The 10,826-nt window shown below is 49.5% G+C and overlaps 1 long non-coding RNA gene across 2 annotated transcripts; it reads left to right on the top strand.

Moving 5' to 3' along the window:
- Positions 1–1,803: 1,803 nt before the first annotated feature.
- On the top strand, positions 1,804–6,958 carry LOC125327881. 2 transcript variants are annotated; one of them, XR_007204419.1, is made up of 2 exons: positions 1,804–2,230; positions 6,303–6,958. It is a non-coding gene; the product is annotated as an uncharacterized LOC125327881 (long non-coding RNA). The 2 variants fall into 2 exon arrangements; XR_007204420.1 differs by lacking the exon at positions 6,303–6,958 and adding an exon at positions 2,673–3,145.
- The last annotated feature ends 3,868 nt before the right edge of the window (positions 6,959–10,826 follow it).

Below are 10,826 nucleotides of genomic sequence, written 5' to 3'. Positions count from 1 at the left end.
TCCCAGAAGATGTGGTTTGGCAAAGATTTGGGGTTTGTTCACCAGGACATTTATTCATCCAAATTTGGAGCTCAAAAAGGTACCAGCAGTAAACGCTTTGAGAAAAATTTTCACAAAATACCCAGAAACAAACAAACCAAAGAAAACAACTTCCAACTGGTCAACACACCCTACCCCCATGTTTGCCATCAGAAGTTGTTCTACATCAAGTCAAGCCCATCATCTCCACTGGAACAAGATCAGTCAGGAGTTTGTCTGCACGAACACTAGTGATGCTCTGACTGGGGAGTTTGGATACAGCTCTGTCCTTTTCCTGGATGGAATGCCCAAGCCTGTGGGCACCAGCACAGACTGTCAGCTCAGCAGCTGCCCAGGCATGGCTGGATGTGCAGCTTGGTCTGCCTGGACAACCAGGAAAGCTGCCCTCTGCATTTACTTCCCAGGCCCATCACCTTCTGAAAGCTACTTCTTCATGACACCTTATCCATACAGAGCCACGTTTCCTCATTCCCAATGGGAATAACACATTGCAGTGTTGGAGATATGGTGGCTGGCAATAAGGATGGGATCAACAAATGCATGGAAAATTCAAGAACAGACCTAAGAAGCTGCTGTTCAGGCCTCCATCCTCCAAGGAATCAGGTTTCTCCAGGCTCCCTCTGCACCGCAAGTGTTTCAGCTCTGGCTCATCCTTTGCAAAGCCTGGATCTACCCTCCTTTTCCTTATAAATCCTCAGCTGGGAGTCCAACTGACCTGTCTCAAAGATTGTCCCCTGTGGACTGTAAGCAGGATGGTTGGATGCATCTTAAAGCATTCCTGCATCACTGCTCTGCCACCTTGCTGAGAGAAACTGGAAAAGGCTGACTGCAAAGAGGGGAACTCAGAGGATGGGGAGGGAGCAAAAGCAGCTCAATAAGCAGGTGGGGGAAGTATACTAATGGATCTGTGCTTTGCTGGAGTATGGAGGAGGGACATGACTGTGCCAAGAGCAAGCTGGACTCTGGAGCTGAGCAAGGACCCCATAGGGTTGTCCCTTAAAGCCCTGAACCCACACTGGCACGGGTTACCCAGAGCAGCTGTGGCTGCCCCATCCCTGGAAGTGTCCAAGGCCAGGTTAGACACAGCTTGGAGCAACCTGGGAGAGTGGGAGGTGTCCCTGCCCACGGAAAGGGGGTTGGAATGAGATGATCTTTAAGGTCCCTTCCAACCCAAACCACATCACAATTCTATGAATGATTCCCACCCTGTGTAATTGAAATGTTCCTTTGCAATGCTCTGCAGAGTGTTTGAACCTTTTGCACCTGCCATTTGCAGGTGGCCACATCAGCAGGTCCTGTCCCTCCTCCTCTGCTCACTGCTGGGGCTGCTGTGAAGCAGAGAGCTCAGAGAACATGCACACCCCAAAATACAACTGGGATGAGAGGCAGGGATCTGGGGGAAGGATGAGGCCATTGCAGAAACTCCAGTTGTACAAACAACCCCTTTGGAAGTTGTGGCTCTGAGACGGAGAACACCAACAACAGGGTGTGTGAGACTTTTCCTGCTCCCCCTGCAGCACTCAGCTCCTTGTCCAGGCCAGCACAGGCTCCTCCAGCTCCAGGGGAGTCGGGCTGTTCTCCTGTGAGTCTCCTCTGAAGCTGGAGCTGCTGTTCCTGAGGTCTCTGTATCCATGGCGAGCTCTGTGCTCATGTAAACATTGCACAACCACGAGCCCCCGCTGTCTGAGGGCAGCAGAGGCACCACTGGGCTCCTCCTCTTTGGATTGCTCTTCCTGGGGGAGGGCAGCACTTTGTGGAGTCACGGCAGCAATCCCCAGAGCTGCCGGTGAGCCCGCGGCACGCTCTGAATTACGCTCACATTGCTGAGAGGATGGGTCACATTTTGGGAATCCGCCCTGACCTCCTCTGGTGATGCTCTGGCTTCCTGAGGATGGAGACACGGAACAAATTCTTGCCCAGACTTGAGGAACTTTACGACACTGGGTGATGAAAAAGCTCCCAAATCCTTGCAAAGGGGGCCTTGCCTGGTGGACACCCCTCCTGGAGGTGGGATGGGGACAAGGCGATGGTATGAGCCGCACATCCTGGGGTAAATGGGGCACAAAGCAGGAGGAGAAAGTGCTCTGGATCTCCCCCATCACTTCTGAAGGTCTGCCTCAGGGGCACAGCAGGACCTCTCCAGCACAAATCCTTGGTGTGCTCCTTGCCTCAGGGGCAACAGGGTTTGCAGGTAAGAGCACAGCCTCGTCTGTGATGGGGAGAAACCTGTGGATGTGTTGTTTTCTGCACAAACCCACCTCCTCTGCTTGGAGAAAGGTGCAATCCTGTCCTGTAGCCGAATTTAAGACAGACTGGCTGGTGATCCCTGAACTACTTTGCCACCTGCAAGTACCAAGTTACTGATTTGCACACTGGAGTGTTCTTTGGAATTTCAGATTTAGAAATGCAGGGAGAAAAGATTGCTCGTGGGCAGCTTGAGACCTTCCCAAGGACCTGCTGGGTGAGCTAGTGGGAAACTTCAGCTTCTCAAATGAGGCAAAGCAAGGTGGAAGCAACTCAATTTGTCCATCTCCATCCCTGACAGCTCCTGGGAGGAGAGGGGGAGCCACAGGAAGAGCTGGCTGGGTCAAGAGGGGCAGAGCACGGTGCTGATGGACAAATCCTTTCCATAGGCTGGGGTCAGGCCACACTGGGCATTCCAGACCTGGCACAGCTCTGGAGATGGTGGAACACTGTGAGATGCCCTGTGAGGCTCTGCCAGTGCAGGGCTGGGAGTGCTCTGTGTGAAACAGGAGCACGATGCACAGACCTTCCACGCCTATTGGAAACAGATTTTTCCTTGACACACAAGCGCAGAAGATTCCTCTGGAATGAGAGCCCTGACCAAGGCTGGGCGGCAGAGAAGGGTTTCCAGCTCCTTGCAGAGAGGAAGGAAATCCGCCCGTGGGACAGACGATATTGTCTTTTGTTTGACTCTGCAACGCTGATTAATGAATGCTTTTTTGGATTTCACAAGAATTTCTGGGGTTTGTAAACTTTCTTCAGAGATTTTTCTGGGAAAAATCGAAACTGTGCTCGGGGTTCTCCTTCTGCAAACAAACCACTCAATATTTTCATTCAAATAAAAATTTTCCATGGATAGTAATGGGGATTTCTCAACCAGTGTCGTAAACATGGTAGGCACTGCATTATGATCCAGATAAAATTTGTGTTTCAGCAGCAGGAATTCAGGTCAGAGCCCTCTTCTGATGGGCCTTGTGTAGCAAGAGATAACCTTGCTCTGAGGACTTCAGAACAGAAAATGCAAAGGGCAAGAGAAAAAAGAAAAATACTAAAAATACGCTTTAACAGATGGGGCAGTGAGGTGGCAAAAGATGAAGTGATTTGTTTGACGTCAGGATCATGGGAACATCAAGCCAAAAAGGGGAACTAAATCCATCCCTCTTGGAAGGCTCAGTACATATCTTTAACCACAGACCATCCTTTCCCTCTGGTGTTACTGACTTTTGGCCGAGCCTTTGCTCTTCACTCGGGGATGGCACTTGGTGCAGGATTATTTGCTGAGGATCAGGCCCCTTATTAGAGTGGGTTTTGGCTGATTCATCCAGTTCATCACCTGGGCATAATGCACAATGCCTTCTTTTCCCATCAGTCCCTCCTGGAGAGACCCAGAGTCCTGGTGAAACTTTTCACGATGTCATTGAATGCAGGCAATGCTGGCAGAGATCTTAGGCTTGGCCACTGACACAGTAATAATAATAATAATATTAATGATAAAAACAACAATGCCAAAGCCAGACCTGGACCTCAGTGGTTTTCCTTGGATGCCTGGCACCTGCACCCAGGATTGCACAGATCCTGCAATGGATCAAAACAGAGTGGCAGTGCCACCTCTGCAGAGACAGAAGGAGAACAAGGAGTTTATCCATCATCTGGTAGCTGAGGAAGATATTTGGGCTTGGTTTCATCCCACCTGGCATGCTGGTAGAACGCTGGCAGCACTCATTTGACCATAATGGAAAGCATGTCCAACACATGACCAAAATCTGGAGATTTCCATTCACTTTGCTTCCTGTGGCAGCACAAATCCCAGGATGGCCAAGGGAGCTGGCCCTGTTCTTTGTCCTCCTGCGGTTCTTGCAGCTGCTGGACGAGGTCAGAGGTCAAATGCACAGCCTGGTGATGGGGACAAGCCCCTTGCTGTGACCCCAGGAAGAAGGGACGCCTCTGGGAGGGACAGGCCTGGGAAGCAGGATGGCAGTGGGGCACTTTGCCGAGCCCTTCTGGGCCTGGCGTGCGGAGCAGGCTGGGATTAGGGCTGGAACTCACAGCATTTGGGCCGTTGTGCAATGCTGGGCAGCTGGAGGGTTTCACTTTTCAGAGGGGAAAAGAAAATGTGAAAAACTAGAACCAGAAAACTCTTTTCTTCCCTCCCCCGTGGTTTTTTTTTTTTTTTTGGACCTATCCAGAGCTTTCCACAACACTGGTGATTTAAACCAGGCCTGGAATATGAATGCAACTCTAATATTTCTACCTTCCTCAGTTACATTGATGAGTTAAGGAACTGGCTGAGGCTGAAATGCAGCAATGCATATGCACAGGCTATGGATGAAACCTCCCCTTGCATGGAAACCTTGTCAGCCAGGGCTGGATCCAGGAGGTTAATAATGTTCTGTCCTTCATGGGAAAGAGAATATGAATTTAATTTAAAATCTAGACATGCCTTCAGCTCTGGAACAGAGAACACAAAGCTAATTTCACCAACAGGCAGAGGGAGATGGAAGCAGGGCACATCCTGGACTCTGCATCCAGGCTGAGTCTGGTCTTGGAGCAGATTTCTTGGGACATTTGAGCCCACAGGTGTAAGAAAGCAGGGCCATTTTGAGGGGAGGAATGTGGGGCTAAGAGGAGCAGGTGCCTGGGGTGCAGGTGAAGCACTCGAGTGCCAGCATCCTTCACTGTCTGGACTTGGAGGCAGCAGCAGGGAGAGCTGCAGGTGACTCTTCACAGGGACAAGAGGACAGAGGTGGCCTCAGTGTCAAACCAAAGCAGGGAGCAGAGGAGTCCCAAAGCCAAATGACTGCCTAGTGCTGGGGGCAGGAACTGGGCTTTGCTCTCTGCAGCCCAGCCAGAAACCCTTAAAACGGCCTCCTGTCCCTTTTCAACCCTCATCTACATCCTCAGCCTCTCCTCCTCCATCCCCCATGCCAAATAAATCTCCTTAGAGTTTAAATAAATGCCTTAGTGTCCTAAAAGTCTTGCAGCCTTGGAGAGGAAAAAAAAGAAAAAAAGAAAAGGTATTAAACCTGAAAGAGAAATAGTAGATGTGCATCTTCTTCCCTTTGGTCTCTCTGAAGGCTATTAAGTGATGCAGGGTGACTGTGGACAGGTACATGCAAATAATAGGATCAAGGCAGCAGTACAAAGGTTTGTCTCCCAATCTTAATGCAGGTGTGGGAGACACAAACCAGGTGGCTAAAAGGCTCCTTTGTTTGAAGCTGTCAGGAGGAGAAGCTGATAATCTCATGCCTCATCCCTAAACTCTCTTTCAGCCGTGTCAAGGCATCTCCTCACATCAGGAAGTCTGCAATGACATGGCTATGTGCTAAGCTCTGTTAATGTGGTCCGAGGTTTAAACACTTCAGGTTGAAAGTGGATAATTGGTGGCAGTAGATTTTAAAAGCTCACACAGGTGCCTTTGAAAAGAGGTCAGGAGTCAAGTGCATCTCTCCTATGAGAAATGGTGAGCCTTTCCTAAGGAGATCAAAATTCTTCCACGGAGAGCCCCAGGGCCTTGTAGGAACTGTTATTCATTTAGTCCTGTATGTTCCAAATAATGGAAAAACGATACCACATGTGTACAACGCCGAGGAATCGGGGCACGCTCTCTCTGGATAGATAAGCTTTCACCTGGCACTCCTGCATCGTTAATTAAGTAATCCCCTCTCAGCCTAAGCAGGAGCAGCACGGGAGCTGCCATCCGTCGGGGGTCTTGGCAAGTGCGGGTGGGGACAGCACGACCTCAGCTTGGATGGTACCCGTGGGGGTGAGGACAGAACCCCTCAAGCACCTCCCCGGGGGGGCTGGAGGGCTGTGATGTCTCCCACTCGGGTTTTCCAAGGAATTTGGGCACCCTGGCCGCACTGCTGCTCCCACGGGTCCCTGCACAGCCACCCCCGCAGGTACCCAAGCAAAGCGCACCTTTAAAGGACAACTGCTCTCTCCTGGCGCGGTGCTATTTTCTCAAATTGTGCTTAATGAAGGCAAAGCTGGAGGAAATTAACATCCAATTATTCTCTTAGGGCGGATTTCTTTGTGCCGGCCGCGGGACACGGACCTGCCCAAACCCGCAGCACATGAAAGCGGCTCCTGCCCGCGGCAGGATCGGGTTGCAAAGGCACCGAGCTCTCCTCGGCGGAGCCCTGCACCTGCCCGGAGTTTGATGGGGATGGGAGAAAAGACAGCGGATCAGGGCCAGGAGAAGCTGCTTTTCCCCCACCTTCGCCATGTGTTCGAGTTTGCCGTCTGAGCACCCAAGATGACAAGCGCCAAAAAAGATGAAATAGCATCGTTATCACCCAAATTTGCATTAAAAGTGCGGTTTGGTCTCTGTCTGGGCGTGGTGGCTGTAACCAGCTCCTAATTCCGCTGCTTCAGGTGCCTCCAATTTCTCCTGTGCCAGTAGCTCCTTTGATTTTGGGACCTTATTCTTTGCCGTTTTGGTGAGTGCAGCCCAAATACACCCAGAAGTGTCTTGTGAGAACAAGCTTATTCCAATTGTGAGAGAACACAAGGAATTTGCTCCTTGAAAATATTCAGATGAATTTGTTGATATATTCTGAACGGGTTGATAGAGCATTTTTAGTGATAAGGCACCTCCCAGTCTTGCTGGATTCTTTGTGAGCAGGTGCTCATTTTGTCAATTGTTCAAGTAAAATAGCTGTTTCTGTCCTCCTTACGTTTTTTTTTCTCTGTTTGTGACTGGGGACAATTTGGGAAAGATTGCCACTGGTGAAAATATGTTATGTATTTTTTGTTATTATTATTATTTGCTACAAATTTATTTGTGTGACAGTAGCAAGTCAGAGGGTTTGAAGTGACACAAAGCAAAAAATATGGTCCCTGCTCCAAAAGCTTTAAATTATCCCAACTCCCCAAGCGTTGAATGGTGGCTCAGAGTCCATCCATTTCATTTGAATTTTACATTACATAGAAACTGAACTTTGGGAGGGGGAAAAAAACCCTTAAACGAAGCCTTGACCTTTGCAGCACAGTCCATGGGATTTATGGAAACACTTCTTTTGGATTTATTTTGTTACCTGAGAACCTGAGAAACCAATGCTTTAATAGAATGGTTTGAGTTGGAAGAGACCTTAAAGACCAATTTATTTCAAACCCCTGCCATGGGCAGGGACACCTTCCACTATCCCAGGCTGCTCCAAGCCCTGGCCTGGAATATTCCAGGGATGAGGCAGCCACAGCTTCTCTGGGCACCCTGTGCCAGGGTCTGCCTGCCCTCACAGCCAGGAATTCCTTCCCAAAATCTCATCTGACCCTGCCCTGTGGCAGTGGGAAGCCATTCCCCCTTGTCCTGTCCCTCCAGGCCCTTGTCTAAAGTCCCTCTTCCAGCTCTCTTGTAAAAAGTTTCACTTTTGACAAAATGATCTTTCCTGAAAGGAACAAATATCTCATTCAAAGACATTTCCCAAGCTCTGGTTATTAGGAAGTTAAGAACAGCACTTTCCCTTTTTTTATTAATATTGTTTGTTGGTGAAATGGCTTAATGGCTGCAGGGTCAGTTGACAGAGAGGAGGTAACATTGTTCTTCTCCTCCAGCGAATGTAGTGCTTGGCATGACTTCAAAATAACCTTATTGTTTGTCATCTTCTCAGAATACACTATAAAACCCCTGTTAAAAGGGAAGATAACGTTTTCTAAGCATAAGTCAAGTGCCGGGTTGCCTTTTTTTAAAGCTGCTTGATGAGAATTAATGGTGTTGGATCTCCTGTTTCAAACACATTTGGCCAGGTTTTCTGGAGGCACCTAATTTATCTTGAGGCTCTTTCATCTATTATCTAACTGTGAGCTTGTTCGTAGCTCATCAGCCATCCTGGTTTTGACAGGGGGCCTTCTGATGAGCAGCCAACAGCGGAGAGTGTCGGGGCCGGGCGTATCTCTGGCAGGAAGGTGATGGGAAAAGCCTAACCTTCTGCCACTCCTCCCAGCACTCACCAAACCCAAAAATAGAGTCTTGGATCATCACACAAAGCCCCTCAGCATGGTTCCTGCATCCCAGTGTCAAAGCAGATCCTCGCCAGATCAGGTCCATTAAATGGGGAAATGGTGCCATCGGCTCCTTGGGAGAGCTTGGGGTGGTGTTTGGGGAGATCCCCCTTGTTGGGGGGACAGTCTGTGACTGTAAAGCAAAGGGAATTGCTTTGGCCAAGGCACGGTGTCCATGGAGCCATCAGGAAAGAGGAGAAAGCAGCAGAAATTTTGAAAAAAAAAAAAAAAAACCAAAACCTTATCTAATAAGGGTGGGAAATAAAGAGCTTATGTAAAAGAGGAATTTTTCCACAGTTCCCAAGCAGGAATTATCTGGTACATGATTCAGGACCTTCGCAGATGTGTAGATTTTGGGCGTGAGCTCCCAAAGCCATTCTGGAAGCAGCCAGAGGAGATTTGCAAAAATGAGGACGTCGCCTTTCCTTTTTTCTGCTTTCAGCATCGATGTACGCAAGCGCTCGGAGCGGCAGCTACGGAGCTGCTGGAAAGTTTGTCACCATAACACTGCCTGTTTATGCTTTGTGGGGATGAAAGAACAGCTTTCTTCAATTAGGCTTTGTACTTCAGCTGGCAGGCGGGTGCCGATTGTCTCAAACTCCACCTCTCCGCTCGGCCTGGCTCGGGGAGCCGGCGGAGGCCGCGCACAACAGCGCCCGGCCCTGCTGCGGATCACATCTGCTCACGACGGGCAAAGTGGGAGACATCCCACTGGGAACAGCAGCCACGTGGACTAAGGTGGACTGACTACTCCGACCTGCTGGAATTTTCAAACCATAGGATCACAGAATGGGTTGGAAGGGGCCTTTAAAGACCTTCTCATCTGCAATGAGCAGGGACTTCTTCCACTAGACCAAGTTCCCCAGAGCCCCATCCAACGCGACATTAAATGTTTAGTTCCCAGCAATGGGGTATCCACCACCACTCTCTGCCAGGGCCTCACCACCCTCATTGCATAAATTTTCTTTTTATACCTATCTGACTCTCCCCTCTTTCAGTTTAAAACCATTCCCCCTCGTTCTATCCTTTCTCAATGCTTTTCCCCTTCAGTCCCTGCTCCATGCACCTGCAAGCGGCTGGCAAACCATGGAGAATCCTGCTGGTGCCTAATGAAGAGTTCAGCCTCCTTTTAAAGCCCACGGTGGTGCAGGGACAGCAGACTCTTTCCATTGACTCGGGCAAGTTTTGAATAGGTTGCCTGGATACCTGGCTATGGAACGCAGCACGTGTGAGCGGCCAGTGGATATCTCTTTAATAAGAAACAGGGCACGGGCAGGGAGCTGCCTCAGGACCAGGGTGGATTTATAAGGCACTGACTGCTCTGTGTCAGGCAGATTTGCAGATTGAGGGAATTTGGAGGGGGTTTATGGCTCGCCAGAAGCTGATAGCAAGGCCGTGGCAAAAAGTCAAAACGCACCACCCATGGCAGCCCTTCACAGGGAAAACTGACTTATAAAACAGGATCTAGAGAATGCTGTGATTTTGCCTTGGAACTCCTGAAGGATGAAATGCATTTCCTGGGTCAAACCATGACAGAGAAAAAAATAGGTGGAGACTCTGAGACGAATGAATGACGATTTATAACAATTAAAATCAAACATACACCTTCACACTCAAGCAAGTGCACGTAAGACGCCAACAGTTCTGTGCTATTTGTCATCTCTGCTATTTGTCATCTGTCCTTTTACCATAGTCACCCTACAAAAGGAGGGATCACAGAGAATGTCCACCTGTCCTACCCCCTGCCAGGGGCCAGACCTGCAGAGACACGGTGTGACCCTGGCCTGTCACACAGCTGAAATTCCTCTGCTTAAGCCAGAACTGATCGTGGTGCCTTTTTGCATGTGCCAAACGGAGATTCACCGATGGAGAAAGATGAATATGGCTTTTTGCACTTGTTCTCTCCTAGCAGGATTCTACTGAGGTCTGGGGTGGGTGAGTAGTGAGTGGTGTTGGTGCATGAGGAGGCAGCAAGATCATGACCCAGGAGAGGAGCTCTACCGCTGCATGGCACTTGCACGTTAATTGTAAGTCGTTTTCCTGGGAATAAACAAAAGCACCACTGCTGGGAGACCCTGCTCGGGCAGGAGAAAGAGCTGCTCTTCATGCTCTGAACTCAGACTCTGATTATTTATTTATTTCCTTTCGGCCTCAAGATGTTTCTCAACAATAATCAAGGGAGAAACAATGGCCCATTCACGGGGGCACTGAGCTCTCCCTTGTCCTAGGTCCAAGCGGGCATTGCTACTGAGAACTGCACTGACCCGGGGCTTGGCAGACCCAGGTGCAACATCCTTCTCTCCTGGGGATTTCCAGCCTAACCCTGAGCCAGGTAATTGGGCAGCTAAATCCCTTTAAAAGTCTGGGCCCTTTCCTCAGCTCCTTCACCGTAATTCCTCTTCTCACAGGTGGGTTGTGAGATTAAACACATGAAAGACTCGGAGGCACCGAATGCCGCGGTGATGAGACCCATCTGACAGAGAGATCAGCTAACCCAGGGCAGCCGAGCTGGAAAATGCCTTAGATTTTTCTCCCCGACAGCA

The sequence above is a fragment of the Corvus hawaiiensis genome, chromosome 6, assembly GCF_020740725.1.
Source record: "Corvus hawaiiensis isolate bCorHaw1 chromosome 6, bCorHaw1.pri.cur, whole genome shotgun sequence".
In the NCBI taxonomy this organism is placed as follows: Eukaryota; Metazoa; Chordata; class Aves; order Passeriformes; family Corvidae; genus Corvus; species Corvus hawaiiensis.
The sequence above is the reverse complement of the archived record's forward strand: the minus strand, read 5'-3'. Positions and strand labels throughout refer to the sequence as shown.